Here is a 26562-nt window from a genome sequence, read left to right on the forward strand (position 1 = left end):
TGCTCCTGCACAGATTTGTCTGAAAACATCAGTGGAAAAAGGAAAAACAACAGTTTTACAGAAATATTTAACCCTTTTTGCCTGAGCATTTAATTGCGAACGCCCTTGTTTTAAAAGGAAAGAACTCATTCATCAGTATTTCAGCACTAGACAACATGCTGGGACTGGGTCATGGAAGGATGAAAATAAAGCAAAGGGATAACTATTTAAAAATAAACTATTACACTATAAATTTAAATACCCAGTACGTTTGAATCAGAGGTGAAAAAGCACGCATTAACATAAAAATTCGGTAATTAAAAGAGCTGTTAATTTGCCACGAAATAATAAATGTAATGTTTAGCAGTGGTGTTATTCCATTTTTATAGTTCATGTTTTCCATCTTTTTAAATATAGTCTATTTGCATTAGTGTAGATACCTTGAGATTGAAACGTTTTTCAGCTAAACTTTATTAATAATTTATTATCAGAAAAAGACGTCTAAAATTTTCAAAGCCACTTTAATAGCCAAAATGGCTACTGACACTAATTTTAATGGAAAAAACAACAACTAAACAAACCAACCCCCCACACTTCTAGCCTTACAAAATACAGCTTTACTTTGCAAAATTAGATTGTGAATCTGCATAAACTGTTAGATTAAGCTGTAGATTTATGGAAATATTAATAAGTTGCAATGATATTTTTATCCTCAATAGTTTTTGCTAACAGTATGAGCACATAGCTGTAGCTAAGCCTCAATTGGCTCTAGCATAGGAAATCCTTGGGGTGTTTAATGTTATGAAGTCATTACATCTGGACTGATTTTATTTTCCTGCAAATTTTCCACCAAAGTTGATTTTTTTTAACATTTTGAGAATCGTGCCTTTTAACAGACTTGAATTTTCTGATAGACTATGTCACTTGTGCCAGTTATTTCTCCACCAAGAAAATAAGAACAATCACTCTGAACTGGGTCAGCTTTAAACTGAAGTTTTGGTGAGTGTCTGGATTGAAGAGTCAAGTGTAAAAATTTGTGCACAAAAACTCAAACCCCACCCCTTGGCTGGGATTTTGTTATGGGCTAAATCAAGAAGATTTAGCCCATAACCTAGGGCTTCTTCTTGCCCCTTTAGCCAGACCGTGCCCCTTTAGCTGCTGGATGTTATGGATCTTCTGTAGAAGGAACATTTACACAGACTAGGACCCCTCAGCCTGGAAAAGCTCAAGGAAGCTGCTACAAGGAGCTGGTGACCATGAGTGGCGTGGAGGGAGCAGAGCAGGTGTGATTACATATTGGATCTTCCACAACAGGAATGAGAGAGCATCTAGCAAAACTAGCAGAGAGCAGATTCAGAATAACTACACTTCTTCATAGCATGAGCTTCATCTCCTTGCCGTCGGATGCTGCAGATGCCAGAAGTTTGCATAGGTTGAAATGCAATTCTCCTGGGACAAAATCCATTAAAGACGCATATTGGCTGTGAATGCAATGTCTCTTACTTTTCTCATTTCTTTTTCCCATGAATGATCCCTAAGTAAAACTAGATACACATTTTGCTCCTTCTCTCCTTTACCTTAGTTGTGTACATGCAGCTTTGACATCACTTCACAGCAGATCACTTTACATGCCTTTCAAATGAAAGGGCCTGAATCTAAACCCAGTGCAAGGGCCAAGACAGCTGCAGAACTGTGCAGGGAATTGGATCCACCCATTCTGTTAAGAAAATTTGGGATTACGGAAATCAAGTTTCTTCCAAGAATCCAGAGTAACCCTCCACCGGACAAAATCCTACCCGTTGTTTGCTCAGACAGCCAGAGCAGAAAGGATGGACACAAGAACCCACAAGAGGAAACGCTGGATACACAGAAACGGCTTTGAAATGCTGGGTTGCTCCCCAGGAGAAAGAGGCACAGGCAGATTTGGCAGGCACAGGAGACGTGTTTAAACCAGTCAAAAATCAGGAAAACAGACTCATATATTATCAGGAAATGGTATTTCACTTGCATTATAGGAGACAAATGTAGGGAATAATAGCTATGGATTTACTTGACAGCCTTTGTAAACCTAAGGAAAAGTGATTCATTATCAAACACGTTTAGAAGATGAACCTTGATTTTGTTTCTTTCCAATACCTTTCAGTCTTTGATTTAATTTTTTTCTAATAGCTGCTGACCTCAGTAACTTAACTGATGCTTTTCTGAGGCAAGAAAATTCTTTTTCATGCCTGAGTCTGTAGGTTCCATAGCGCCACCATGTTCAGACTGAAGGGTCAGTGCACATGCCAATGTTTGCAGTTGTAAAAGGACCAACACAATTTTGTTTTAAACATAGACTGATTTTGCTGTTGTTAGCATCTTACATATCTGACCTAAAAATATTGTAACTTGACATACAAATACATATATTTAATACTCATGATAGAACTGCATTTTCTAGATTCCCTGAAAAAGTTTGATAATAAATGTGCTTGAAATAAGCTGCTAAACTGTAATGACCAGAAGTCAGTAATTACTCTCTGGAAAAGGGCAATGTACTTAAAATTCTGCTCTTGCAAAATGCCTGGTGCTCATGTACATCTCTACCAACCATGTGTAAAAACACATAGTGTCCAACCTCCTAGCAGAGTCCTGTATGGCATGCAAGCTGAGAGGAATCCAAGGATGCAATAGCATGCAATTAAAGTAGGAATTTCTATTCTAATTAGATCAACAAATTATTTTCATTACTACATATAATTTAGTTATTTTATTTCCCTACTCTTCTGTTTGCAGGTTTTCAAAATTCCAGTTTGTGAGATTTCGCATTCTGGAATGAGTTAATTTGATCAGTGTTCCCATTCTGTACATCCTGCTGTGGATGAGCACAAGACTCTTTGTGTAACCTTAGTTTTTAAATGAAGTATTAATAGATTGCATATATCTGATTTATCCTTTCAAATGCATCTTCTGTCTGTCATAGCTGAGATGAACTTACTTAGTGAAAGGAACATTTTCAAAACCGTGTTCAAAAAACTGCAGAAGTGCTTCTGAAAGCTCATTTTGAATATGGAGTTCTGTGTACCGACAGATTCCAAAAGTCCTACCAGCCTCCTTGGCTTAATGATGTACGTGTCTGCCTCGACTAGGGTGCCAAATGCCGTTATTTTCTTGCAAGTTGCATAGTATGTCCTTAAGGCCCCAGTTGTGTAATCATGTGAGAAAGCCAGCAGCAGTTGAAAAGAAAGTTTCTAGGCTACATGTTTGTGGCGACAGGTTTGAAAACAAAAGGAGCCTCATTCCCTAGGTCTCCAAAAAAGGCAAAGCAAAAAAGATCTTCCATTGTTTTCTTTTTTTCTTCATGGCTTAGAAGTTCATTTCGTGAATTTTCTGGGCTCTGAACTGACTTCTCAGTGCATGGGTTTGGCATTGCTAATGTAAATACTTAGTAATTTGCACAAAGTGTCCCTTTATTTTGGAATGCAGTAAGTCAGTTATGGGAAGTATTTCCCAATGTGAGTCTTCGTGAGCATAGATACAGTGCACTGGATGCAGTATTGCAGGCTCTGAAATAGCAAGATCAATCTTACACATTTTCAGTTCAAGCCACTATATATAATAATGAAGTCAAGCCAGATAGTGTTTAAAGATCCATTGTGGCTAAGTGGTTTTTTTCAAATTCCTAAAAACTAGTATCAAACACTGATGCACTGTCGTTTTTCATATTTTGTTTGTTATATTGCATTAATACGGAGAGAAATTGCAATTCACATTAGCATGTAATTGTAATTCTAATATATGAACTGCTTTTTATTGTAGAGTGAGCTGAAATAATTGAACTGATTTCACTTAGGCTGGTCTTTTTCAAGCTGAAAAAGGTGGTTTTCTACCTTATCTGCTCTGCATGGTAGGACAAACACATCTGCAGTTATCTAGCAACACACAGCTTTTTAATCATTCTCTCCTCTTCTGCCTACTAGCCGATATCATATAAGTGAAGCCTTGGAGAGAAATTTCTCCTCTCAATTTATACTCCACATTATCTCACGTCTACAACCACATTACCCTTTCTGGAATTATCCTGAAAAATGCATAATAATTCACATAAAAACTTTGAGGCTGGCTTTTGGTGCTGGGCACATAATTGTGTGTGTGTATATATATATATATATATATATTTGTACAAAAACTCAACCCTATGTGCATATTTGTGTCTAGAAGCTTCCCTGCAGTTGGTGAACACTGCACTGACTGGGAACGTAGTTTCCAAAACTGAATCTGCTTTGTTGCATTTAATTGTCTCAGTTCCTGTGTACCCAGCCACCATTCCTGTGCCACTGAACATTGTGCTTCAGCATAGCTGGAGATGGAAGCACACTGAGCACTGTCAGTACACAGACCCTTTCTAGCCTCTGAACCATAATCCACAATAGCAAGTGAGATCCCACAAACACGCATTTGAATGACATGAAAAATTAATGCTCTGGCCTGCTCGAATGTTAATTACATGTTTCTTAAATCACAGAAGACCAAGGAGGTTAAACACAGCTTGCAAGTTACTACATCAAAACAGCCCGATGTGACACATTGGAGCAGGTTGAAGACACTGGCTAAATTCATTTGTCCCTAGGAATTGCCACAAAGCACCCAAGAAGTGTATCACCTTTATACGTATAGCGCATCATGGTGATGTCCAGGAGATGTTCGTCAAGTTGCACTTAACAATAACAGATTTTAGCAACTACTGCCTTGACTAATTATTGATTTGTTTACTATTTCTACCCTAAGATACAGCTAATTATGACTGTGATACAGGGCTTCCAATAAAATTTATCATTATGTTCAAATTTAAGGGTGACTCCTGCAGCATGACTGACCAGCTGCAGAAAACAGGCATGGTTGAAGATGAGCCTACAGCTATATATTTTGGAAGTCAGGTTTATCCATTTAATGTTGGCTATCTCGAGTTATGCAATATGTTCATTTTCTGGGCACTGACTACCAGCAATGAGGAGACACACTGTAGAGGACACGTCTACTCCAGCAGGTCAGGATGGGGTGACTCTTACCCCAGTGCCTGGTCTCCAAGTGTGGCTCTTTGCTGGAACTGTTCCCAAGACAAATGCTATGGATTGCATGTGCCTGACTTCAGCCACACTGAGAGGTCACTCTGACTTAGTTTAATCCTGTTCACTTAAAAAAATAAAAATAAACCCAGAAATATTAATTTTCTGATAATGACAATTTTTTGCACTTAAAGAACAAAAAAGGCATTGTAAGTGAGAAGAACAAATACCATGCATTTCAACTGAGACAGTAATTTGGGTTCAGTATAGCACTTCATACTGAAATCACTGTGCTTCCAAAGATATCAAGTTGAATTACGAGCTGCAACTGGAATTCGATAAAAAGATTCCTTTGCTTTCACAGGATTGATGACACTTAATACACTTAACATCCTATTACACTTTCACCAGCTAATCCCTGCTTCAGGTACCTTTCACCAAGACATGCCAGCTCGCACAGTCCAGATGGAGGGCTGGGCAGGATGACAAAAAAGCAGGACAAATTGTCTCAGCTGAGGGCACAGGTGTCTCTTCTGGACATTTCAATATGCTAGTACCAGTGCTGCCACAGCACTAGAGTTCAGTCGCATTCATTGCAGAACGCAGGCATGCACAGAGATGTAAGTTCACCCAGGCATACTGAACTCAGACGTGGGCAGTCAGTGTGCCAAGAGGAATATCTTTTATTCTATCATTACAAGGCACTTTACAGAATCTATAAATATACAAACTTATAGAAGAAACTTCTTATTATTCATGGTGTGTATATATGAACAGCGGGGCTTCAGTTCTTTACCTTTATTGCTGGCAATTTCTTGCCTGGCTCCCTAGAATTTATAGAAAGGAAAATGTGCACCCATCCAAGCGTACAAAAGCATGCTACTTGCTGTCCTCTGCTTCTTGATAAAATTGTGATGCTGACAGTCACCCAAAACCAAAAAGTGACCCTCTGCATATTAACGGTATTTACAAGGCACTAGGTAATTCCAAGACAAGATGTGTTTTGCTGAAATGCAAAACAATAAGCTGTCAGGAAGCGTTGCTGAAGGTCTTTTGCACAGGGTGGCATAACAGCACTCAGCAGTTTCAAAGCAATTTGCATCACTTAAAGAAGCCAGTTTATGTTGTTGTAAACAGAGCTTTTTCCTGCATTACAGGAGGTGGTGCATACAAGCAGACAGGCTCAAGATAGTTTCTCTAAAGTTTTTTCACTCACAGGAGTACATCATCTCCCTGCTGTATGCCAATGACAGCAAAATATTCCACTAATTTCTAAGAGTCCTCCATTCTAATGCACCCTCCCTTCTTCCCTATGTCCAGCTGTCACTCAATTCAAATGACATTGTTGTTATTCTAGTTGTCAAGGTTTTAGAAGGGCAATACCAAAAAAGGTATTTGGTTTGGAAAATATGTGTTCTTGGAACTGCATATAATTGGTGACCTCATGACTCTAAATATAAACTCTGAAACCTAAGAATTTATCTGAAGAAACAGTAAGATATCATGCACATTTTATTAACCATGCTTATTTAGAGTGACTTGAGGAGATTTCTTGTTTTACTCCTTTTTTCTTAGAATTTTCTTCTTGGTAGTTGACAGACTGGCCAGTGTTGAATGTGGTGGGCAAGTGGCCACATGGTTCCTTGTTGAGGCCCCGATGCCTGTGCTATCCAGCTCTACCCCACAGCAGGTCTGTCAATTTGCTTTGATCTTCACCCACAGCTCCTAACTCCATCCCTCTCCTCTGTCCTTTGTAGGCCTCATCGTTCACCCTGCTATTGGGATGCTTGTCCTGGACCACAAAATAGATCTGTAACAGGGACTTAGATGAGTTCTCCAGAAGGACTGCCATAATGAGTGACAACAAAGGTTCGGTACATTCAGCATCTCCCAACCACAGCCCATAGCAGATGCTTAGGAAAGGAATCTCAGTACCAGGATGGTCAGAGGAAGACTCTTCTCAGTCCCAGTAGCACTATCAGCACATCTTTAGCTCAAGTGCAGCTACACATGTCCTTGTTTTCATATATTTTTAGTACAATTTGGATCAGAAACAAATTGTGACAAGGCAGCTTTCTATTACATCATGAACATTGTGTTCTAGTAAAAGTTGCTTCGTAAATACAGCTACCATTCTCAAAGAGTAACTTTCTTATCAATTGCACAGATCAAATCTCAGGATGTTTACAGAGACAGACAAGAGACAGGTCCAATGACTGAAGCCCTTATGTGTGTTTTGGGAGCATACGAGACAAGACAAGTCTGACATCCCTCTTCTGCTCAGGCCTTTGGCAGAGGAGTTGCTGTTGCTGTCCCCGTGGGGACCCGCACAGCAGGACTCTGTGCACACACTCACCAAAGAAAAGCAGCACGGGAGCTGGAGCTGAACAAGGCTTTCTCTTGCAGAGACTCCTCCAGCAGCCTGCGGACTGGGCAAGCAACCAGCAAAATCACCTTCATTATAGACCAGTGCATGGGCAGCACTGCATGCAGAGAGAACAGCAGAGTTCAGGGTAAAACCTCCATCTGCTCACAGTTTGGCTCTATCTCCTGCCTGACCGCAGACCCAAGGAACTGTTACTACTTGCATCGGCACATGTGGATAGGAATTGAGCTGGGGGAGGTTTTCTTGCCTCATCAACACTGGATGGAATAAATACCTCTTGTCACTGTGCCCACACGTACCACACCATACACATCACACATCAGAACAAAGCTTTTCCTGCTCCGTCTAATAACCACTGTCTGGTTTTAGCTTTAAAAAGTTAATAGCTTCTTGTTTTTCCTAACTGGACTATTCTCTCTATTCTCACTCTGCAAGGGTGCAGTTGCCTAGTAAGTGTAACATGCTCCCTTAAAAAAAGCCTTGTCTCTTTGGTTCCTGCATTGTGGCCTTATATTTTTGAACTTGTAATTTCATTTCCTGTTTCTTATTTATGTTGTTTAGTACACGGTCTCTGAACTATGCTGTGACTTTTGATGAACATTCCCTCTGGTACAAACAGCAGTACAACTGGCCAAACAGCCACTGTCAGCTGAATTGATTCCTGCAGTTGGGAGCAAAGCCACTCTTACTAGTGTAATTAACTTTTGTAGCTTAAAAGAACATGCACCCTCACTGATCTACAGTATGCAGCTGGCGATTAAATACCAAAGAATTCATTTCACTAAGACATGTTGTTCTATTCCAGTTCTCCTGGGATGATCACATGGTCATTCAAAAATTGTTGATATGCACTATTCTGTCATTAAAATGAGATGAGAAAGCTCCTAATTCAAAGACACAGATTATTTCTTTTGAGTCAGACTACAACAGACATTCTAAAAATAGCTGAGGAGAAAACAACAGCTTATTAAAAGCCAAAAAATAAACAATAGATAAACCTAGTCCAGAAGCGAAAGCAACACATGCCAAAAAAAATGAACTCCCAAACAATAAATAAACCTAGAAAATACTGGAAAAAGAGAAAGAGTTGTAAAGTGTCACTGGAGGGAGGCGCGAGGGATGTTGAAGTCAGAAATGCACAACAACACGAGCAGAATAACATCTTCAGCTGCCCTCAGAGTAGCTGGTGGGGAAATCTGGCTGGGGAGACCATATTCATATGTGTATCCACTGTGGATACAGAGGCACCACTTAAAGCCAACTCCACCCCTGTAATTTCTGTACCTTGTGGGCACTGAATATGCAACAGATGTTCAAATATTTCTTTTAAAACTATCAGATTGGTGTGATTTTCCCTTGCATTGCTGGACATACCACTACTGCTTCATTGAAGAAATGTAAACAAATACAGTTCAATGAAAGAAAGAGTCACCGGCTTAAAGAAAGAGATCATTAATAAGCATTTCTGTGTAAGAAATAATGATTAGAAGGAGCTTATAGTCTCATCTGACTGTTAAAGAGAAAAAGAGGAAGGCAAACCTTTGAAAGTCTGTTGAAGCTTTAACAGAGATAATTTAAAAATTGCTTCTCAAGGGAAATTATATTCTTTGGTATTCACAGACCAAAAAATTCTTCTCCAAAAGCATCTACTCTATATGAAAAATTTGGCTTTTATCACCATTGAAAAACTGCGTGAAAAGCAAATAATTTTCTCCTGAAAGATTAGTTTGTAAAACAAATCAGTAGTTTTCACTCAGGTCCATTGCCAGCGTGCAGCCCTCCATCCCGCAGGCCCAGGCTTTCCTCCTGGGTGCCCTGGGAGCTGTAGGTCCTACTGCAGGCTGCCCCAGGGACCCAGACAGGGCAGCACGGGGAGATACTCAACTGCATCCAAGACAATGTGTATCACACTTCTGGCTTCTTTTTTTTTTTAGATAGAGCCCTTGGAATAACCTTCAGCTTCTTGTCTCACTGAGGATGCTTCTTCATTCCCATATACCTTGTTTTATTAATCTTTTGCTACAGGCATTTTCTCGACAGTTCACTCCAGGTCTCCTATTACAAATATTTGTTTTGTCTCCATGCCTCTTAGATAGTAAGCTTTTTAGCACAGGGACTCACTCATTTTTTTTCGGTTGAAGAGCATTCTTACTCTACTTCATCCATTGTAGATTTCTATGCGTATAATGTACATATAGATTAATGGCATAAAGATACTGAACAACTGTAAATATGAATTACAACTCATGGTATATTCCCTGTTTCATAATGACATCACATTACCAATCAAATAATATCTGTCTTACTGAAATTAAATAATACATGTTTTTGGAAACTCTCACCTGTAGCCAAATGTCAGTCATTGTGGAATGCTTGCTTGGAAGGGGGAAAGATCAGAGAAGCCAAGAGAAATATTCTACCCATTGGTAGATGTAAAGGACGCAGTTGCCTTAAAACTGAAACAAACAAATAAATTCTCCGCTACCCCAAACCCTGCCTAAAACTCAAAAAAATGTTAACATCTTACACATTTCAAGAGGGTTATTTATGAAACTATTTGCTTCTCAGCCACTGCAGTACATTCCGTCCTTTTGCAAAGATACTGTAAATTCATGAATGATGAGTAAAAGTCTTACTTTGGCAGAAATATTTACATTTATCTGAAAAAGAAAATTATCAGCTTGCTTCAATGCTGAGATAGTCTTTCAGTGACTAGTGGTATGCAATCACACCACGCTGTCTCCCTGTGCTAGGGCTCCAATTTGTAGCAGACAGTGTTTGCTAGTACAAGAAAGGATTTCAGTTTGGCTGAAGCAGACTTTCTTAACAGCTTCAAATTTTCCTTCTAGCTTTAAATTTCCAGGCTTTCTGTTGCTTCAGCTTGTGAACAACTGTTCATATGGTCCTGCAGGGAGAGCTGGGTGCTGGCAGTGGGGCGGTTGCCCTGCCCTGCAGCTCGGGGGCCAGCGGAGCTCCCCTGAAACTTCTTACTGACAGGTTTCATCTAACAGCCAAGCACACCCTCACCAGCTGATATAAAAGAAAGCTTCGTGCCCCAAGTGGTGGTTTTTCAGTGGATCGGGATGATTGATGCCGATTTTACGTCTCTCCATATTATTGTGAGCTAGAAGGAGGCTGGTGTCTGGGGGACGATGGCAAGTGTGAATAGGCTCCATAAACCAGTCTCACAAATGACCCAGTCACACAGATGCTTGCACTAAAGCAAAGTATGTTTTGTTTCCTTCTCCAAGTTGTAAAATAATCATTTTATTGTTTAGGGGACTGATGATCTGAAACTGAATGAGTTTCTATGGCCAGTGTTAGGCTGGAGATTGGACTCAATGATCTAATTGTCCATCTGCCCATTAAAACTATGACTCCATGAAACACAGTATGTTTTTTCAAAGAAACGGAGCTAAACAGCTGCTGTTTGAGAACGGCTGTAAAGGGCCCTCCTCCAAAGAGATCAAACAAACATAAGGGACAAGAGACCACCTTATATCCTGCATCCCAAACATCTCCCTGGGTGAAGAAGGGTCTAGAGCTGACTCCTCTGCATTTCAGAGATGCCAGAACTGGACTCTAATTTTCTCTAGTTTTGTTTTAAACTATAGCATAACAATAGTGTTTGCTGTTAATAAAAACCAAATTGCAACAAGGTTCAGCAGTTCATTGCAGTAATTCATCCTAAAAGGTGGATGCTCCCAGCTTAGCAGGGACCCAGAAGCATTACAAAATGAGCCTTCCTCAAGAACATCTAACAATCCCTGTCCCAGAAAGTGGGGTCCCATTAGGAATGGTGGTCGCCTCCCTCAAAGCTCTGGTGAGCAAACTGGATTACACTTGAGAATGGAATGGGAAAAGTTGATATAATTGAGTTTCCATTAATGGAATGTTAACCTCCTTGCTCATCAGAAAGAATGTGGATCATGACTTTATAAATACATGTCTGTAATTATAATCATAATGCTTTATAAAAAAGAACAACCATTCTGGCTGGAAATTAGCTGTAAATTTCCACACAAACCTGAAAACTATTTTAAGCAAAGTACAGAATGTGATCTAAGAAATGTCAATTTGGTACATGCTCACAAGAAGCCAGATATAAATTTGGGTAGCGCTTTCCAGTAGTCATTTACTAAGAATGACCAGAATATAAAAAAACAGGGGGAGGGGAGGGAGGAGCAGGAAAGCTTTCCCTGGGACTGACCACAGTTCCAGCTCATTAAATTCTCATTATTTTTTTAATGCAATGTTTATTCTCATTATTTATCTTCATTTCATAACAGAACACTTGTTCTCATGAAACATAATTCTGTTCTCACACCCTTTCACAGTTGATGCCAAACTGTTTCTGACATTTTTCATTCTGTTGGTATTCCACTACAACTTGGAAAAAGTAGTTACTGAATGACATGAGGGAGACGTAAACTTTAGCACAAGATGATCACAATGCCAACAACTTATCTGTAGGATCTGTTACAAAGTTAGCTGAGCTTCTGACCATTTGAAAAACAACCACTGGTGAAACTCTAACACACACACACACACACGACATACATTAACTGTTATCAGAAAAACTTCAATATTTGGACCGGAAAACAAGAGTGCAGACCTTCCATATTTATAAAATGCAATAACCAGGTAAACTCATGTTTGTAGCTTAGAACAGATACAGTTACATTCACAATTTATACCAACTAGAACAGTTATTCTTTCTCAGAACCACCACTAAAAAGAAGACATGCTTTTCCATAAAGGAAACCTCAGCTCTGCTTCGCAAACCCTGAGCTCTCCAGTTAGTATGAAAAGCCCCGTGTTCAACACTCCCAAGGCCAAACACAAAGAAGGAATCTCTGACAACTTCAGTTTTCACTACCCTTCCCAGTGCTGTTGGTTCTTCTCTTTCCGGTTTTACAAACATAGACTCTTTTTACTTATTTATGGATTTTAGACAAAGAAAACATCACCCATGCAATATGCAATACCCATGAGCCCAATTGAGGCTTGTGATTAAGATAAGCAAATACATCATTCCTGACCTCTCATACACTAAAAATAATAATAATAACAACAATAAAAAGAAACAAACACAAACCAAAACTAACCCCAGCAGCTTCCAGAGACTTTGATAGAGGCTTACTTTGCCATTTCCTAGTTCTTTGTAAAGATAGCATTAGGTCACTTCATAGTACCAAAAGGAAAAGCAGTAATGAAGGTACATCAAGAATTATCTTAAGTGTACTCATGTACACTTACTTATGTACACTCAAGTACATATAGCTGTGTTATGCTACCCCAATTTGCACAGCATGGTGATACAGAACAGTTGTGCAACTGGAAAACATCAATTATTGTTTCTATTCAGAAATAAACACAGGGGGTCTCAGCCAAACTCTACTTGCTAAGTACCACTGATCCATATTCAGACTTGATTTCCTCACTCTCCTTTTTCCTCCCCCTCGTTATCTGAATCTAGGAGATTAATAAAAGCTATTAATTTCCCTAAAATTTAATATGTTCAAAATTCAAGTTTCACTCTTGTATCTCAGTCCATTCCTAATTAATATCTGTTGTACTGTTTTCATGTTTTCCATTTCACTGAGCAAAATAGACTCTTCATCTGTCCATCTTCTTCCTGATACAGACAGGAAACTGAAAAACAATATTATATTTGTATTTATTCAAACACCCCTAAAATGATGGCCCTGCACTCTGTCTTTAAGATATCATTGAATGTTATTCTGGTTAGAACATTTTAATAATAAAAGATATTGAGATTCCTATAATCAGTGAATATTCATTAATGCAAAATTGCATAGCAATTCCTTATAATTATATGAAGTGTCCAAAGCATTGACCATTGAAGGAAATTATAATTAAAGTTATTTAAATGAACTAGAAATGGAGTTAGTAATTAAATCCCAGTTGCTGGAATGTAAAACTGCTCTGAAATTAAATAATACAGATGCCTCCTCCAGAAAGAAGAATGTTGATGGCATTTCTTTCCTTATAGTTATTGAAAATTTAAGCTAACTTTTATGGTGAGATATTTTTTCTTTACTAAAAATACTTGAATAAAATTATTTACCCAATGAAATTTTTCTACGATGATTATCCTCCTATTTTCTCTGTGAAATGCATATTGTTCGAGTCCTTCCTTTACAAGAGAGACCACTGCATTAAGAGCCCTGGCAAAACTACACTGGCTGCAAAAATAACAACATGGTGGTAGAGTTAATGCCAAAAGCAAAGCAACTTCTCAGTGAACTACTCCTTTTTTCAAATGTAAGTGGTAATGACTAATATTCTTCAGTAGGTTCATCTCATCAGATTTACTGCAGCAAAGACCTGTTTTCATTCCTCCAGTAAGCGCTCAGGTAACAGGCTGTTTGCCAGTCTCCCTCTGGTTCAGTAAATAAGTTTTCATAGAATCATAGATTGTCCTGAGCAGGAGGGACCCATCGAGTCCAGCTCCTGTCCCTGCATATGACAACCCCACAGTTCACACTGTGTGTCTGAGGGTGTTTTCTTGTAGCACACAAAAGCTGCAGCAGTGGCCCGAGAGCCTTTGCAGGGTAAAGGGAAGGAAGGGCAGGCAATTGTGATGGGAGGAAATCCAAGGGCAGCCTGAGCTTGAATTCTCTGCTTTGCTGAGGAAGTAACCTAAAGTTTGCTGGCTTTTAGTAAATAACCTCAGGTCACTGAGGTAGATCTCTCACTTTCTCCTTCATGTCAGGCATCATTTACCCTCCTGAATGTTCTTCCAAGAAACACGCGTTTTCAGATTGAATCTGCTCAAAGGAAGATTAAGTCTCATATATGTGAAAAGGAATTTTAGTTCACTACTTTCATAAAACACAAGTGCATCCTTGTTTATTTTTCCAACTGACAAGTTAATGCTAGCCATCAGAAAATTCAGCACTCCAATTCAAACCTCTGAGAAGAAAGAGGTGTATACATAGAAGTAAAACGTTATTTGCCTGGTTACAACAATGTCAGACACAATAGGCTGTTGCTGGTTACCTTTCCCTGGAATATCAGCTCAAAGAACAAAACATGGTGAGTTTTCTTGGCTTCTGGATGCTCATCCAAATCCTTTGGCAGCTCAGCTGTCATCTTATTGCTTTGGAAGACAGAGAGATTGCTCTCATACTCCCTTACTGAAACTGCATTCTGAGCACTTTGCAGTGTACTCCCTGCTAAACGTTAGGCTGTGGAGAACAGCTGATTCTGTTTGACAGCTGCATGCACTCAGAAGACTTCAGAAAAGCTTTTACTGCAACTGGCATATGTTGCAACTCCAGTGTTTTTGCTTTAAAGTCAGTAAAACATATTTAATAGTTTCAGTGGCAGATGACAGTCCCATCCTTAATTCTGAAGTATTACGGAAAACTGTTTCATCATTGTTAAAGATGGATTTCCTATAGTAAGATATAAAAACAGCTTAGCTACAGGAACCAAATGATTTCTAGTGCTATTACAAACACTTCAGTAGGATCCTTTCTCTCCTGGGAGAAGAGAGATTCTATTAGCTATGTTGTTGATTACCTTATATTCTTCCCCTTTGAAAAAGTATGTGTAGTTCAGTTACTTTATGGAAAAGATCTTCAGGAAAACTCAGTGACTCCTATAGGTGTAGAAGCAACCTTGCTTGAAACAAGATATGTCTGAGTGACAATGTACTTTTACCAAAGACTAAGGACTCTAAATCTGATGTAACAAAGGCGTTAAAAAAGCAGTCTTTTTAGTAATATGTCATAATAAACTCTCACGTTAGTAGCCTATTACATTGTTCCTATTGGCTTAAACTGTTTCATTCTTTGGAGAAGATAAATTAATGTCTATGAAGACAAAAGCAAATAAATGTTCATGTGGTACTTTGCCAGCCAGTCTTTTACACTAGATTCTGTATTTCTGTAAGTAGCTTGTTTAGAAAATCTAGCATAGTCATAATACATCTGACTCAGAATATTGAATAATGTATCTTGATTAGTTTAAAGATCAAACTAGTTCTTTCTGTGATGTTTTCCCCCATCCAGTCCCATGACCTCATCCTGATATTCAAATATTTTCCCACAGGTCAGGGGATACAAATATAAATATATTTCCACAGATGCAAGTTGAAACCATTTCAATGACTATACCTCACTTTAGACACGCGCTCCGGCAGAAGCTTGCACAGATCACTAAAACAAAGCAAAGACAATAGAGCTATTTTCAACTGCTGGAAGAACAAAGACAAACTCATACCTTAGGTTAACTATAGCAGCACATATTGCAATAGGGAAAACCTAGTGAAATGATGGTTAAAAAAAGCTCTTGACTCTTCAGGTGACTTCCTTACATTTCCAGAATTATTTTTGGCAGCTAACCCTCTGATACCTTATTCCAGTTTGGGTAAAGAAATGGCTAAGATTATTTTCTATTTCCTTGCAATAACCAGAAGTGTTTCAAATACAGTTGAGCTTTAAAAGCAGGTATTTTACTCTTTGGCTTATTTGTTAGATACCATACCTTGCATATGGTAAAACCACATTTTGCATAGAAGCTGAGTGTTTTACCACGGTAACAGAGTATTTCCTTGTTCAGCTCTGTCAAAAGCACAATGACGTGAAAAATAAAATGAAATTATGCTCCCTACCATAAGCAGCGAGCCCTCTCTCTGCCAAGAGGTGAAGGTTTGGAAGCAGCAGTCCCTAGACACACATCATCAGTAAAGCTTCCCCAGGTCCCTTGATGCCACTGGGTCCAAGGAATAGCATTTAGTCAATGAACTTCCACAAAGGTCATGAGATATCTGTGGGTTTCCAGGCCAAAGCCAGCTTCTCTTCCTATTCAACACGGGTCAAGCAGATCCCAAAGGAAATGACTGACATGTGTTCCCTGGAGCTATGTACTTGTACTATTAATCCACCTCTACTTGTATCCTTTCTCCCACGTAACCTCTGAATTTCATACAGACTGTTATAGTATTTTAATCTCTAAGGATTTAATTCATTCAAATAAAGCCAGTCTGAGGGGAAACAGCTCAGCTGGATGTGAAAGAAACATTCAGCAACACTTAGCCACAAGCAGGAACAGTTGGGAGTTTTACTTTGTTCCACTTATATTTCTTCCAAAAACCTGGGCACTGCTGGTCCCTGGGATTTTGTCATGATTTTGAGATTTAGGTATAGTTTTTGAGACTCATGGCAAACACACAGAGGGAAGACAGAAACTACATCAAAGGTCCTAGTAGAGCAGCAACATGTTAGTCAAAACCAATATAAACAAACAAAAACAACTGGCTTCATTCCTTAATAACTTCGAAAACATATTCCTTGATAGCTTTGAGAACTAGCAATCTTTCTGCAGCAAACTTGTCCTGTCCACAAGCAGCTCAGGCCCACCAAAGCCAGCGAGCCTCTCTGCTGCCCACAGTAAATGTTACAGAGCCCCTAATCTTCATCTCCAGCATCCATTATCCCAGGGAAGAGTCCTTCTGTACCCAGCACCTAGATCAAGTGAGATGAACTTTATAAGACCTGCTTCTGTAACATGGAAAATACTTTGAAAACACACAGTACTCTTAGATCAGAATATAAAAAGGAGACAAGACTCATCTCATGAGACAGCACATCCACGCAACCCCAAATTCAGCCTGACAACAGCCAACACCACCTCAGGTGCCAGGCTGCTAACTAACTCCACAGGTGGAGTGAATTTGAGGAAAATCTTTCCTAATTCCTGATCGCTGGGCTGCAGTGTGAGTGAGGAGGGTTTGAAGCCTTTCAAATCTCCGCTTTTTCCTTTTGGTGTTTACTATCACTTTCTCATTTCCCATTTTCATTATACTCCATTTACAAACATTGGCTAGAGTCTCATCCATGCTGCTTTTATGCATTTTAAAAATGGGAAAACTGCATGTGGGAACAACAGTGAAGTGCCTGCTTTCAGCCCTCTCCTCAATTTCTTGTTCCATGTAGAAAAGAATCCCATTTCTTGCTGTCACTCCCAGCTCCTTGTTTTGGTTGCCAGCAGCATCAGCACAAAACATGAAGATGTTCTCCTACTCTGGGAGCTTCATTTCACATCCTTTGACACGGATGCTCTTATACCACTACGAAAAGCTTAACAGCTGCTAAATTGAAGTACAGAGAAGTGTGATGACTTTTCTCACAGCTGGAAACAGCTTCATCATTTAGGCTAGAGGCTTGATCCCAGGCCTGATTCCAAGTCCTCAATGATAATTAGTAGTCTACTTTTCCTCACATGTATGCTGAAAATCAAATTTAAATTAAATTAATTTCAGCTGAAAGTCAAACTTCTAAAGGTTAAAAACACCATATGTACTGAAGCTGGAGCTATCTTTTTCTTTCTTTGTTCATTCATTTTGAAAATTGAAGTTAATTGAACACTAAAATTAAATTTAATTGCTGCCACACAATTATCATAGACTGATAACTCCTACTATGACTGCTAGAACTGCATGTGTGATACAGACACACTCAAAGGAAAAATCATCCCACCTCACCCTCTTTAATTTGTTCCTCCTAGGAGCCCTACTTCAGGTGTTGTACCAAAGTGGGAGGCTGGGAACATAGTGGGTGTATGCTCCTGTAAGACGTCTGCGTCAGGGCTGCGCTTTCTCTGTCCTTGTACCCCTCACTGCAATTCGTACTGCTACTGATCCAAGCCTGTGCCTCGCTGCAGTGTTTATAGCTATCAGCCTGCCAATATTGGCCTGGAAATCGTGAGAAAATTTGTGGGTTTTTTTTACTGTTAGTAACACAGCCAAACCAGCACTACATAGAAGGTGGAAAGATGCAAGGGCTTTTCACCCTGAAGAACGTCAACCCTCATCTAGAAGCAATGGAGGTGTTAGAAAACATTTTTAAAATAATATCACTTTGCGATAATATTTCTACAATCAAGACTGTCAGACACCTAGATGCTGAGAGCGCGCTGCAGCACCGGCCCAGGAAGACAGCTGGAGAGCACTGGTGAGTCAGTGTACAGCAAGGACTGGCCACCCAGCCCACCCTGGGGATGCACATGCACACATGGAACAGAGTAAACCACTGCACGGACAGACACAGATCTAGTTATGTGCTAGAAGCAGCACCTTGGGACCTCAACAAAGAAGCCAACACTAAAAGCTTGTGGGACACCAAAGGAGTTTCCATGGGTTGTGCTTTCGCATGCCCCCCTTGGAAGCCTGCTCTGGAGAGTGCTCAAGATGAAGGGCAGCCAGAAGCATCACTCTCACTTGGCTCAGTTTCCATGGGAGACCCAGTCCAGCTCAGATACTGGGCAGAGTCTGAGTATAACCTGGGCACCTCTGTTTAAAGAGAGAAAAATTTATCCTCTCCCCCAAACTGTACTGTACTGTCTGCCTGTAACACTGACTCTTACTTGTGCCATTTTCTTTGGGATCTTTTTCACTTTTCCCAGATACTGTCTTGGCACTGGCACAAGATTTCAGCATGCTGAAATTTCATTTATCATTCGTAACTGATCAACAATAGATACCAAATGTTATTCCTCACAACTGGCTAAAATTCTGCACTATGTTCTCACTTGTAAAACAAGCATTTAACTGTGTTTGCATCCTTCTGGCCTTATGTCATGCTGTTGAGAAAGAAGCTCCTGTTCTAGGAAGAGGAAATTTGCAATGAACTTGAAGCTATCCTGACCGCAAATTTGTAGACCGATACTGCTCCATGCAACCGCAACACATTAACTAAGTTTATTTTAATAAAATGTTCATTAAAATGCTATTAGATATAATCCACAACATCCATGCTGCTGTCAAAATTTCTGCCATTAAGTCTGCTGAAAACTCATCTAAGGAAAAACCCATCATACTCTTTATTCAATCCATAAATGTCTGAATAAAAAGTGGAGGAGAATGATGAATCAGAAACAGAAGTCTGTAGAAACAGCAGTGCTCAAGCTGTGAGTTGCACCAGCAGCCTCCTCATCAGACGTAAATCACCACTGTGTTAAACCAGCTTGATGGAGCCATGACTTGATTGAAGTAATAGCAAAGAAAACAGTAGTCATTACAGCACAGAACGGGTAAAACACACAAATGAAACAATGTCTGGAGCAGTTCAACCTCAGGGGGGTAATAAACTTGAACTAATTTCATTAAAAAGAGCTTGAAGGTTTAGGAAAGGAAACAAGAGACAGTTTATAAGTTACAAGAAAAGAACAGAGGGTTGAAATGACACTGTCAGGTTTTTTTCTGGCAACAGTTCTTAAATAACCTCAGTTTCTGCCAGCCTTTCCCCATGAGCTCAGAAAGCTGTCATGGCCTCATGACTCCATACTCTAATACCAACACTTGTAGCTCCCCTAGTTCTAGAATATATTGAGTCTCTCTGATGATTTCATTCAAAGTGCACCTGATTTTGCTGGCTGCCACATCAGTGTGCTCACAGACTCAGACCAAGAGGCTCAGGACTTGTATTTTTTCCTAATAGCTGCAAAGTTTGGCACACCCTGATCTGGTCTGGACATATCCAGGCAGTTCATAGGAATGGGTGCTACTCAATATGAGACATAGGTGACATTTTCAGAGGATCATGTCCTTCGAGGCTCTGACCTATGGAGATTACAAGCTCTTCTCCATCCAGATGTTCTATATCAGAAGTGTTACAGTTATATCTTACAAGCCTGTGAATCAGAAATCCAAATGCCTTTGCAGGGCACCTCTCCCAGCAGCGATGGCAAAGCTCTTGAAAATACTTATAATTTTTGCCTGGCCTTTCTCAGCAACTCTATGGGTCAATCAGCTGAAATCCCCAGCTAGATTCAAGCAGCATGCTTAGCAAAAACGTCTGAAATGTGGGACAAAATAAACAAAATAAACAAAAAGCAGTCTGCATCGTATCATTTGGAGGAACACAACTGAAGCAGTCCATTTTGGAGATATCCGATCCAGTATAATTTCTGTTTCTGTCAAACCAAGTAGGTCAACGGCATGTCTACAGATGACACAGCATGTTATCGTTGCTTAAACCTTCATAAAACATGGGACAGCTGGCATAATGCTTAACAAAAATAAATATTATGACATGAAATGTTAATGTTGCTCCTTATCTGAGAACATTAATAATGCTTTGCATGTATTCATCCAAGTCTACAAGGCAGGAAATATGTATGTATATTTGTTAGAGGATGAAAGGATAAACTCAGTAAACAAAACCTTAGCAGGGCTGATAGAACAGAGTGACAGGGTAGGGAATAGACTTTCAGTATTCATTAAATGCTGCAATGCAAAATTAACCTGAAAGCCTTTTGAGATAGAGCAAAGAAGCCACCATGTATACAGTGTAGTATAATGATACATCTGAATGTTGCTTGCAATTCTTTACACTTCTTATCATATACACTTGCATATACATATTTACATGCATTCTATACATCTGTCAGAACAGGAGCACTGAGGAGCACTGGTGTTTTATTCACAGATTCTTTTTTTCTTGTAACCTAAGTGGTATTTACAAGCAATATTGAAATCATCATTAACATATCAAACACTGCATCTGCTTATTGATGGGCAGAGAGATTTACAATCCAAGTTCCACAACCATTCTCTGGTTAAGAATCCTTCCTATTTTGGAAGCTGTAGAGAAAGTAACTCTAGTCAAAATATGAGGTTTGTATATAGCAAAAATTATACCGTTATGTTCTTTAATTTTTCTAATACAGTTTTTTGTTAATATTTTGTTGGAAGGACCTGTACCTGCTACATTTAATAAACACTATTCCAGCCAGCCAATTTCACTCACATAGGTGGCAATAACGAATAAAGGTATAAAGCAACAGCAAAACACATTAACTGTCCCTCTGTATTTTCACACACGAGGAGTAAGGATTGCTGTCAAACACCACCCTGCACTGGGCTTCACCCACGGCAGTCCCCTCCACCCTGTTGCTTTCCCCCAGTGTCCTCCACAGCCCATGGCTTTTCCTCACTTTGTAGGTAGCAGCTCCTTCTCAAACACATCAGGACAATCCTGGCAATCTTATGGCAAACCCAACAGTGTGCCAGCAACGACCTTCCACTCCAACCCTTGCCACGATCACAGATCAGCAGCTTCCACCATCTCTGGGAGCCTCCAACAGCTCCTTCCCAGTGCACACCTTCCTGGGGACATGTAGCTGTTAAACAAGCTTTACAATTTCTCCAGTCTAAAAGGGGAAAAAAATGTAAGTGCCCTAGTTTTCTTCCTGCTCCAGATACAGCTAAATGCTGAGCAAACCCTTATATACTTGCCACTCCAACATTTACCCAGCCCTTCTGCAAGCTGCTGGAGAGTGCATCTACCGGCCAGGTACCCAGCTGAAAGCGCTCAAAGAATGGAGCCAGACAGGAACAGGCAGGCAAAAAGGAGAAAACTGATGGAAGGAAAATCTCTTGACAACCATGGGAAAGAAGTGAAATATGAGAGCCATATGGGTGAGCAGTTGGACATCCCACTTCAAGACAGGTAGCAGAGGAATTTGAATGCTGGTTTACCCATAAGCCAGATGAATGACTGTCATGGAGCTGTCTCATGATGGGCCTTTATCTCTCTGATACTGATCAGAACTTCCACCCTGTCATATAATAGTAAGCGAAACCTTAGCAAAATCTCCATGTTCCTATGGAAAGTTTTGATTACAAAGAATTTAAAAGCATTTGTAAAGATTTTAAGTAATTTGTGATGAAAATGTTTCACTGGAATATTCTGATCAGTATCTCTAAAATGTTTTGTTTCAGACAGATGGGAACCTCTTATAGTACAATCCAGCAATAAACAGTGGAAAAAAACAGCTATTATCCTCTTCTTGGGAGTTACCTTCATTTCTGTGAGTAGCAGTTTACATTCATCATGCAGCTGCTGCAAGCGAGCCTTGCAGTTTGAGACGCATCATATATTCGGCAGCACTGAGATCACAGTGACGTGCAAGGCAAGGCAAGAGAATCACCCCTTCATCCATTCCAAAAATACTCCTGTTACAGCCAGCAGGAGTACGCGCTGCAGCCGATCCATCCACCACCAAAAAGACCCAAGTTGTGTTTCCAACTGCTCCATTTTCCCAAGACTGAAGGACATCACAGAGACAGGTACATCACTAAAGTTCTCAGTTGCTCATTTGTTTTTAAACATTGATGTTGTTTTTCTCTGTAATAGCCTCAGAGTCACACGACAGACGAGCAGGCACTCACCCTGTTAGTATGCGTAAAAGGCTACAGAGGCTCTGTGAAAATTTCACTGTAGCAGAAGCAGAGACACAGGAATCATGATTGTAAGTAGAAACAGAAGAAAACCACTCTTGTGCTCAAGTGGGTATGAATATATATATATATATATATATGCATGTGGGAAGGGGGAAAGCTTGGGTGTTCACAGAATTATAATTTTCTTGCAGCTAGGAATAATATATTTCTAATTTATCACTTTCCAGCTAAATGTCTGAACGTATTTTACTTAAAAGGCATGCATCATCATCAGCAGCATCATCATTTCCTTGTGGAAGATAGAGAAACTGAGTTACTGGGAGAAAGCATGACTTGTTTAAATTCACGCAGCAACCCGCTAGAAGAGCTCAGACTACAATGACCGTGTCCTCATGCTCAGGCCAGTGTCCCACACAGCACCAGCACTGCTTCTGCACACCAGACCCCACGTGAGGGATGTGGCAGAGAGTTAGTCTGATCAGAAGAGATTGCAGCCCACAGGCTGAGGAACAGTGTTGTCACATTTGTGATATTCTTAATGTATTGAGGTTAGCTTGATAGTGCCTTTCTCTTACATATGTACACAGGCAAATCATTAATGTAAAATCATCCAAGTCTTTATTTTCACTAAATAACATGCATGGCAGGAACTTTTGTCTCCTCCATCAGCTCTGGAGAAGTCCAGTACCTATTTTCTGGCTGCAGTTACTTTATGATCACAGTCAAGATGAGAGTGACAGATAGGTGACAGTGAGGCGTTCCAATTTTATCTTTGCAACTGCAAATACTTTTTGTCCCTGAATACATTTCAATACGTTTATGGTAATATCACACCGAGGCGATAGGACTGAAGACAGACAGACACAAAGATGAGATGCAGACTATAGTATTATTCTGAATATTCTCCAGATTTGTAGCTGTTTCTATTCTAGACATCTACTGCGCTGGATGGAGATAAAAGCAACAAGTGAAATGCAACCTTTTCTCCAATGTATATGCCAAAAAGTCTTGCAGAACTCCACAGAATTAAAGCTGTCTTAGCTCTTTTGTAGTTTTACTACCATGATTTGTTCATTTAATTTGTGATGGAAATAGCATGTTTGAATTATCATTATTCATTACTTCAGCTTCTTCTACAATTTCGTTTGTCCTCCTGAAACTCTCAATTGAGTTTCCTTATGCTATAAATAGAGATCTCTTGGGATCCTGGATCTTGCCTTCTGAACAAAAATTTCAGTGACTCATTCTCATACATATTTTCTTCCATTATCTTCATCATGGACAAATGCTCATGCTCATTCCAAAAGGTCAGAAGGAAAGAAGTCATGACTAGCTTCCTCTCAGAAGTAGGTCAGAATGCTCTTTCCTTAGATGTCCTTAAACAAAGGTGAGTTATTTTTTTAACTAGAAACTGTTGGAGTAGTTCCTGGTTACAACTAAATCTCCTTAAGCCACCAAGATGTTGGGTAATTCTTACCCAAAAAAGGAAAGCTGCTAATCAGAAGAGTGGTGCCAGACTGACTGACAAGTCTAATGACTTCATTTGGCATTGCTAACTTGTAAGCTAGTCGACGCCTTATTGAATTGTTTTTTTCTAGTGGATATGTATGGTGTCGGAGTCAGGGGTGTCATTCTTAATTATGACAAATATTAACCTGAGTAATAGACTTGGAATGGACAAAGTCTGCAGAAGCCCTGCCTGCTGGGGACATAAATTATCCAAACGACTCCCCATATAACAGCTCATCAACAGATTATTTCTAAAGGATAACTTCCTATTTGTTTGAAACATGGATTTTGTATAATTAAAAAACTCAGGGGTGAGACATCATTGGCAAGATCTCAAAAAACTGATTTGTGAGGATGCTGTCAAGTGCCTGGTCCTTTTTCATATACTGCAATGTACCATATCCATTGGTGCCTTCAGCTTTTCCACAAGACTCCTGTTGTATGTCCCTCCACACACTTCTGACAGATTCGTGCAGACAGTTTCACTCACAGAGCTCTCAGGCATTTCTCTGATCTTTCTCTGGACACAGTTACTCATAGTCCTCCTTTGTCAATTGGTTATTTTCACCAAACACTAGCAAGTAATGAGATGTTCTCCAGGATAGGTGGTTATGACTGCATGATCATGCATTGCCTGATGCTAGTGAGGGACAGCTTATAGAATGAGCTTGCAAAAACTCTCTGAAACTATTCCTGATGGATCAAAACTGCTACCTTTAGCTCACTTTCATTTCTGCATCAGTGACTTCTGAAACTTTCAAGAGTATCTCTTGCAACGAGCATGTAAAAAATGTGAATTCCATCAAAATTCAACTTACTACCTCAGTTAAGCAATAGCTTGAAGCAGCTGCATTCTGCAGCACCACACTGCTTTGCTTTTGGCAAATGAATCCAAGAGTTGACATTTGTGCATTTATAGGCCTTTTCGGGGAAAGGCTCTTATCTTGTATGCCTAGTGTTACAGCTGTATTGTTTATGTAAGAAAATGACAAATCGGTAACTGTGTTTACCTTTAATAAATTATTGATAGCTCTGTGAGGAATCTAAAGTAGAGTGCTACTGAACTACACAATCTCTGCTCTACACTAAGCTCTACAACGCTGCCAGTAAACCCTCAGGTTATAGTCAAGGTCCCGGTTACAGACTATAAATTTCTTAATAGCTTGAATTCCACCAGCTCTCCTTCTCTGTCCTGCTGTACAGTCTGCATTGAGCACTAGAATGCTTCAGGCAACTGTCCCAGTGATGAGACTCCAGAGGGTCTGGGACACAGCGTCAGGCTGCTCACGGGAGCCACCAGCCCTCCTGCCAGGGGAGGCAACCAGAGCATGGTTCACGCTCCTTGACAATGATTAGATCATTTTTCTCCTGTTGAACAGTATTTCTTGTTGCTGTCTGGTTTTAGTTGCTGGTGCTAAAAAGGATTGCAGAGCATAAACTTCATGTAACGATAAATTTTTCTGACTTTCTAAATTTTTTTAATGTGTAGCAAATCTGGGTGCTGCACTGGTAGGTACCATGTACCTATGCAATCCATAATAAACATCTAGACCGTTTGGGCATCTGTAGAAGTAGTGAAATAACCAAAGTGAGACCTGCCAAGGTGGTCTGTAGGTTTTCTTCATTCTCTCCTTTGCAATATGGAGGGATCAGTTGATTTCCCTGGCTTGAACCCATTTATGCAATTATTCTAAACTCATCTGCACTCTCCTGGTTTGCACTGGCATGGGATGTGTGTGGATAAGCAGCAGGCAGATCTCACATGTCCCTCTGTTAAACCACAGGAACATGAAAGTAGAAGAGATTATTTTAGTTCTACAAAATAAAGCTGTTCTCATTGTTCTCTTACACTACCACAAACTATCAGACAATACACAATGCAGTTCACTTTTATATCTAACGTACATTAAATTAGAATTAAATAGAATTAGGTTTTTCCCGACTGCTTTAATAGTAGATATCATTATTCCAAGTCTTGACAGGAATAAGACAAGAAATGGTTGTTTCCTTTCACCTAATTTTTCTCCGGAGAAATAAGGAGTAGTTATAAATTTTTATGGCTTCTCACAAGAACAAAATATGGAAAAAATATCACATTCATGAATATTTAACATTGATTCAAAGAACAGTTCAGTATTAATTTTAGCAGAAAATACAAGCCCAACTCTAATTCTTGTCTTTGAATTTCTCGCAGTTCCACCTGTAAGTACATGTTCTAGCTATTGAGCACTGAACTGTCACTGATGCACTGGCTAATACTGAAAAAAATCATTTATTTCTCCTCTTACACTCATCTTTAAAAGATGTAGTAGCATGTACTTCTTCTATTTACTCTGAGTGGTGTGAAATGACTAGTGTGTATTTCAAAGTATTATGATATGTATATATGCATTCAAAATACTATTGTAAAGGAGGAGAATCATTAG

General features: G+C 39.6%; 1 protein-coding gene across 2 annotated transcripts in view; it reads left to right on the forward strand.

Annotated features, from left to right (window-relative positions):
* ADRA1B (adrenoceptor alpha 1B) overlaps window positions 1–26562 on the forward strand; it is a 62059-nt gene that overhangs the window by 6742 nt on the left and 28755 nt on the right. Inside the window, exon 2 of one of the 2 annotated variants that reach the window (XM_065030042.1) lies at window positions 22166–22513. The exons of the other annotated variant lie outside the window; for it this stretch is intronic. The gene's annotated coding sequence lies outside the window, so the exon portion shown is untranslated. The remainder of the gene's footprint in view (window positions 1–22165; window positions 22514–26562) is intronic. 2 annotated transcript variants of the gene reach the window in all.

This window comes from Columba livia, chromosome 14 (assembly GCF_036013475.1).
Source record: "Columba livia isolate bColLiv1 breed racing homer chromosome 14, bColLiv1.pat.W.v2, whole genome shotgun sequence".
Lineage (NCBI taxonomy): Eukaryota > Metazoa > Chordata > Aves > Columbiformes > Columbidae > Columba > Columba livia.